Source organism: Adiantum capillus-veneris, chromosome 28, assembly GCF_014529385.1.
Source record: "Adiantum capillus-veneris isolate H3 chromosome 28, ASM1452938v2, whole genome shotgun sequence".
Classification (NCBI taxonomy): domain Eukaryota; kingdom Viridiplantae; phylum Streptophyta; class Polypodiopsida; order Polypodiales; family Pteridaceae; genus Adiantum; species Adiantum capillus-veneris.
Genome location: NC_140958.1, coordinates 29544917 through 29552515, shown reverse-complemented (window position 1 = coordinate 29552515; position 7599 = coordinate 29544917).

The window sequence follows — 7599 nt, the reverse complement described above, 5'->3', positions numbered from 1 at the left end:
CTACTCCTATGTCTCATCCTCTCCCTATCTCTACTACTATTGCGGATGTTGGACCTCCGTATCTTAAGTGGGTTTGTACTTTATTATAGGATTCAATCCTCTCTAATTTGGAGCTTTAGCAACAAGCCTCTTCTAGTACCCACCGCACTTGACAGATGATGCACTATGATTTGATGGCTCAACTTGAAGAGATCCCAGCACCGTCAACAATAGAGGAGGCTATGCTTGACCCTGATGGGCATAAGGCTATGGAGATAGAGGTTTCTTATTTAGAGGAGGCAGCTTATGTAGAGCAACAACCAGGTTTCACCATTTTGAATGCAAGCATGATGTTCTCTTATTGTAGAAGGCTCTCTATGATGATTTTCAGCTAGATACTCAAGCTTGTTATCCAAAGATTGATAGATTTCTCCTATCTTTGGGTTTCCAAAGAACTTATGGAGATACTAACCTTTACGTACTCATGACTTATGGATTCTCACTCGGATCTTCTTTATTTGATTCAAACTCAATTCTCTATCTCTTTTGCTATAACTCAGTTGGGTCTTCTTCAACAAATTTTTAACCATGCACACCATACTTTGACATCTCCAATTCTTCTTCGCTTGGATACTCATAGTACTATTGCATTGGCACTGAATCTTGTGGTTCATGGTAAAACCAAGCACAGTGAAGTTCATTTTCACTTTGTTCATGATTGGATTATTGATGGCAAAGTTTGATTGTTTCACCTTAGAGACGTTAATCAATGAAGTAGGCCCGTGATAAAGTTGAATGTCTTCCCACATAGCTTGAGCCGTCGTGTTCTCCACAATAAACTGAGGAGCGAGTAATGACGTCATGGCATGAATGACTAGGGTTTGGGCATGGGAATCTAGGAACGAGAAGTGACCAACAGGTATAGTTGTCGGAGTAGAAATTTCCTCCCAAATGCCTACACTTTCGAGTAGAAGGTGCATAAAGATCTTTCAAGTGTGGTAGTTCGATGCCGATAACTTTTGGGACTCGGATAGGGTAGGAAGCACCAAAGATTGAGAGTACAAATTGAAGGTTGTCATGGAGATAGGATGGGCAAGGGTACTTGAAAATTCCGGTTGTCATGGAGGGAGGAATGAAATAGAGAAGATCACATGGAGGTAGGTAATGAAAGCACGTAATATTTGTACATGAGGAGCACATGAAGATCTTGGCATTCTTGCATTCACCACCACCACGCACACTATACACTAAAGTGTTTCCTGAAAGGCTCCACTCACACATCACCTACATCATTCACACTATCAAAGCACTTGCAATTCAACATTGTCGCTCATGCAACATCACCATACCACACTCACCTACATCATGCTCATGTGCACCAAATTCTAATGGAATTCTCACTCTCCATATGGCAAGAAGGTGCCTCATCAACTGACAATTTTCTCCAAGGTCCTCACTACGCCCTAGTCATGATGACTCTTCTCATGTTCATGCCATTCACCAAGGTTATGGGGAGGCCCGCTCTTGCCTCGATCACCTTACCCCTTGCGCCTATGAACAAGTCTCTTATGTAAGGCTTCTTGTTATCTACCCATATACTATAAGTAGCAAGGTTCCATCTTTCATGTGTATATTTAGCTAAAATAATTCCGCACAACACTACAATATTGTGCATGGTCTCATCCTCTCTTTATGCATGCCACATACACATCTTACATATAGTTCTTGTGAGGTCTTGCAGCCCGTGCACCATTGCTCAGCATTAGTCCCATGCTAGACTCATATTCTCTTTCATTTTTTCTTTGTTAGTGATTATGTTATGGTTTAGTATCATGGTTGAGAGTCACCATGCATTTTAGTATGCATATATTTTCTCGGTCCCACACAGCGTCCTGGAGGCTATAAAAATGCTAGGTGGTACCCCCCATATTCATACACACTCTCCCAGGGTGACAAGGAAGACCGTATGAATGGAGGTGTAGAGGCCAACCCCCCTCCTCGTGCGTGTTTTCCCCTAGTCTTTCTTTGGTGCCCCCATTGAGGAAATCCTGAAAACTTCAGTTTACAAGACTAAAATGCCAAATCTTTATGATGGATGAGTGGCTTCTAGAGTTCGCCAATTGGACTATTGAAGAGGAGGAGATCCAAGCGAGTTTAGCCAATCTCATAACGACCCTCCTTCCAAGATGCACGATTTTCAACATACAAGAAGTGGTAAGGCCCTCATACCCCACACAAATAGTATATATTACTCACCGACCTCGCAGGTGCAAGAAGAAGTCAATGGCCATCAAAGAATCAGCATGTAGTCAACAAGCTCAACTGAATGAATGCAACTTCTACCAAGGAAAGGGGTGTTTCCTTCATCGTTGACAACCACGAAGGTATTCTTGCAACAGTAATATTTGAAGTGGCTCACAGTTACAACACACCTCCACCTCCACTATCGCGAATCACCGGAGCATCAGCTAGAAATCTCCAAGACTTGTGGAGGCTTCTTCGCACAAGAGGCCCCTGTCTCTCACTTGAAACTAGGAGGGCGGATTCACCACCATCACAACAATGTTCACCACACTCGCACCATCATGCAAGAAGAGCCTCTCCTTCCTATGTTCTGTCATCCTCACATGAGTAAAGATCTAGCATAAGCAGCATGGATTATCCATTGTCTTCCTAGTGAATTGGCGGGATTGGTCATTGACAAGTTCTTTGACACTAGTTTTGCCTGGCGAGAGGGAAGCACTCTCCACATATAAGGGAAACTTCTATGTAACTACGACTACGCTGACGACATTGCATCTTGCTACATTTCGGTTCACCTTGGTTTGGTAAGAGAGGTGAAGTTAACCACCTACTTAATTTCTCCCTGTTACACATACCCTACTGCGGAGTTTAGCTGTAGGCAAATCTCAAGGTCAAGTGAAGGACAATTTAAGTTGTTTCAAGAGGTAGCTAGGGGGACAATTCTCAAACTAGAAAAGTGTGATTTTTTCTTCCTATGGCTACATAAGGTAGGGTTAGAATAGGAAGAGCTACTAGCTCTCAAGTACAACCTTACAGCATCTATAAGAAATATCCCTTTTTGTGTTAGATTCTAGGAGAGTATTGTCATTCTCACATCCTGTGGTCTCCCTAGATGAGCAGTGAATTAGCCACAGCAGCCTGAATTCTACATCGTCTCCCAGTTGATCTAGTAAGTGTCATCATTGACAAGGTCTTGAGCACTGGCCTAACTTGGAGGGAGGAATAAACGCTCTTCGTACAAGGAGTGTTACTACTTCGACAACCACACAACAATGATATCTTAGCGTGCCTCATTGCAATCCACTTAGGAGTGGTAAAATTGGTAAAACTCACTACTTATCTCATTAAGCCTATGCATGCAAAGGATGGCACACTTCTTTGCAAGAAGGTATGCTTGCTAGAGGAGCAACAATTTTGCCTCTTCCAAAAAGTTTCAAGAGGAGCTATGTTGGATTTAGAAGCTAGCGACAAGTGGATCTTGTGGGAACACCGTTTTGGCTTAAACTTTCAGGAGACCTACATCAACAACTACAACTTTTCCCACCCAAGGAGAGCATCCCCACGCATAGAAGAAGAATGAATCCGGAGAATCGGCCATTCAACAGTGGCCAGCCGAATGTCCCACAATGCATTCACTCTATCCGTGTCATCCTTGACTGGAAAATGAATTTTCAACAAATCATCACCACCATGTTTGGTGCACAACGCCTGCGAGAGATCAATGCCTCTGTCCAACCATTCATCTTACCTCTTTTCAACTACTAGCCCTCATTTGATAGTGTCATTTATGTTCTTACGAGTAAACCTATGTGTTTGTAACAAAGAAAATAATAATAAAAAATAAAAAATTGTAAGTTATATTTCTATTCTATTTTCTTTCAAGAGTAAGATGATATGGTGGGTGTTTCCTTCCCCACATTCAATGGGAAGAAGGGAGAAGACTCAGTCATTGAGTTCCTGGATAGCTTTGAGGTCACATGTGTGATCTCCAATCGAGATGATGATGCATCCAACGTGAAAATTTTCCTCTACTAATGAAAGTGGATGCTAAGTCTTGGTTTAATCCTTTGCCAATGGCTACTAAGCAAGATTGTATTTGCTTAGGGCGGCCTTCCGGTAACAATTTGGTGAAGGAGTGACCCCAGAGAAGCTATGGGAGAGACTGAAGGAGTTAAAGCAAGGAGGTCTGAAAGAGTATGCTACCGATGAGTCCAAATTTGTGGACCTGTGGGAGCTATGGTTTGAGTCATTGGAAGAGGGTGATGGTGCACCTAACTTTCTCAAGAAGGACCGGTTCATTGTCGGTTTATGGTCACCGCTAAAGGAAAAGGTGAAGGGGCGTTTTCCTGCAACATATGAGATAGCAGTAGAAGTGGCCAGCCTCAAATACAAGAAGTTGCAGATGCAAGAAAAGGCTACCGAGTCAGAGGAGTCCAACACAATCCACACGACCCCAGTGATAGGAGCAGCTGCTCAAGCAACACAACCACTAGAGGTAGTAGATGATCAACAAGACCTGATGAATCGCATCACTAGCCAACTAGAAAATTTATTTGTCCACTTGGTGCAACAAGGACAGATTTCAAACCCCAAGCCATACCAAGGAAGAGGGCAAAGGAGACAAGATCAAGAGCACTACTGCTACAATTGCGACCAAGGTGGCCATGGTGTGTATTATCGTCCTTATCCTAGGAGGCAGAATTTCAATAGAGGTCCTAGGTAGAATCAACTCTCCCCACCAAGGGCGAGAGCACCGCCGAGGCAACCACCACCAAATCTTCCAGTTAGAATTTTACAACCACTTGTGCAACCACCACCTCAGCAAGTCATCCTTCCACCGTTACCTTCTACAGTAGCAAGTAATCAGAATGTGAGTGTGATAGGACTTGAGGATAAAAGCAAGGTGAAAGAAGAAGTTCAATAGGCCAAGGTAATGGCCAAGGGTAAGATAAAGGTAGAATCAGAAGCAATGGGAGTAAAGCGTGCAAGGCACGGAGGGGAGAAGGTAAACACGAAAGGAGAAACTTCAAAGAGGTCATCAAAGTCGCGACATAAAATTGTCATTGTGAATTTTGTACTTGGTAAAAGTTCTGACCCCTATGATTTGGTTCAGGATGTGTCTACACAGGGCCCACATATCACTTGGCCTCAACTACTTCACCTCGCACCCAAAGTGCGGAGGAAGTGGATAAAGATGGTGAGCATAAGGAAATCACAATCCAAGATGACTGGGGCCATCTCGGGGAGGAATCTAGACAACATTCTATCAGTGAACGGACACCCACATCAAGGGGTAGTGGATATCCAATATCTACATAGATGGTGGAGCCCATATTTGTGTGATGAGTTAGCAAATGATGCAGCATTTGGGGTTGCAGGTAAGTAGGCCGACACCATGCCGAGCCAAAATGGCAAACAATGTGAAGGTAAAGTGTGTGGGAATTGTGAATGCAATTAGGGTTAAGGCTTTTGACACCGAAGTAGATGTGGATATCTTTGATATGCCACACAAGGGGGAGTGCTATCCGATCATCCTAGGTAGACCATGGCTTATGGCTATGCGAGCAAAACAAGACTGGGGCACATGCATGCTCCGAATGAGAAATGCGCAAGGGAAGGAGATACTCTACGGCATGAAGACTAGTGAGCAGCGCAACATCGACCTTGAGACCACCAAAGATGAGCCCTCTAGCAACTCGCAATCAACCTCAGGTGAAGAGTCTACCACCAAAGAACTGACAATGACATTGAGATCATGGGAGTCATCCTCGACCCCAAGGATAAGGTACCTCCAGACATACAACCATCAAAGGGAGGTAATGTTTCAAGTACTCCACCTTCAGTAGAAAAGAGTAAGTTGCTTAAGATAATTTCTCTTGAGCTGGTGAGGAGGAGAGGAAAGTTTATGTGATTATGCTACAAAGTTTCAAATCTTTGTTCATCGATGAATATGATAAGATCATTGGGATATCAGTGGTGCAACATCATATCAAGCTGAAGGAAGGAAGCAAACCTGTGGTGTAGAAGCTACGACGATTGGGTGTAATTCAGCAAGAGGTTTTGCTCAAGCAGGTAAGGAAGCTCTTAAATTCCGATTTCATTTATCCTGTGGAAGATTCGGAGTGGGTCTCTCCCATAGTAGTGACACCAAAGAAGGATGGAAAATGGCGAGTCTGCGTCGACTACAAACCTCTCAATGCGACCACAAAGAGAGAACACTTTCCTCTTCCCTTTCAAGATGAGATCCTAAACGAAGTGGCGGGTTATGAGCTATACATAGTGTGTGATGGCTACTCAGCGTATTTTCAAATCCAAATTGCAGACGAAGATCAAAAGATGACGACTTTCATCACGCCTTGGGGTTTTTTTGCTCCAGCAACTTCTCAGAGATTTGTAACTTATGTTTTCCAACCATACTTTGGTAGCTCTATAAGGGTGTTCATTTATGATTTTTGCATTTATAGTTCTTGCATATTGCACCTAGAAAAGGTATATGAAGTATTGTCTAGGCTACAATTTTGGGTGGGCAATTGAATGTAGATAAATGTCACATTGCTGAGAGCCAAGTAACTCTACTTGGTCATATAGTTTCAGCTAGGGGCATTAAAGCTGACCCTAACAAAGTCCAAGCCTTGGTGTCACTACCTTCTCTAACCTCGGCCAAACAACTCATCTCATTTCTACAAAAAGTGAGGTACATGAGTAGATTCATCCATCCGCTCTCTCAAGTGATTCTTCCTCTACAACAGTTGGCACACAAGGATGTCTTTATTTGGAGTGAAGAAAGTGAGAGCCAATACGATGAAGTAAAGGAGATTCTGGAAACCTTACCTACTATTGCACCACCTCAATGGGGAGAGACATTTTATGTCAATCCAAGTGTAGGTAATGACACACTTGGAGTTGTTTTGATGCAAAAGGATAGCACAACTTCTTTTATGAGACCTATCTATTTTGCTAGTGTGTTCCAATCCTTTACCTTAGTCCTCCTACCAATTTACAAGTGGTTTAGACTTTTACTTTGTTTGTTAGGTCAAATGTGGTGTTTCTACAATTCTCTCAAATGGTCTTAGACCTACTCTTTTATATCCAAATGACTTCAAAATTCTTAGGTATACTTGGTAAGACCTGTTTTTACTATGGCTTAAGGATTTTCAAAAATTGCAACTCGATCTAACTGCTTTTACTCTATCGCAATAGAGTAAACAATAGGTCATAATAATTCTTTTTCTCCTAGTTTTCTTGACAGATGTGTTCCCTACCCTTTGTAGCTCATGTACACCAAGTTTCAAGGAATTTGAAAGTTTGGTTAGGTCACTATCCCCAAAAGTCTTAGAACTCCAACTTAGAATACTCGATGGGTACTTTGGTTGACTTTTTGATGTCCAAACGCTCTCAAATTGGATGTGCTCACTCTTGATAGGCTACTAAAGCTATGGTCTATAGGGTTTTGAAAAATTCCAATTCTACCATGCAGCTGTTACTCTATCAGGATAGAGTAAACAAAGCCTATCTGGACACCTTTTTTCAACTGTTCTTGTTAATTTGGGTTCCCCCCTTTCTTAAGGCACTCCTCACCAATATTCGCTGGATTTG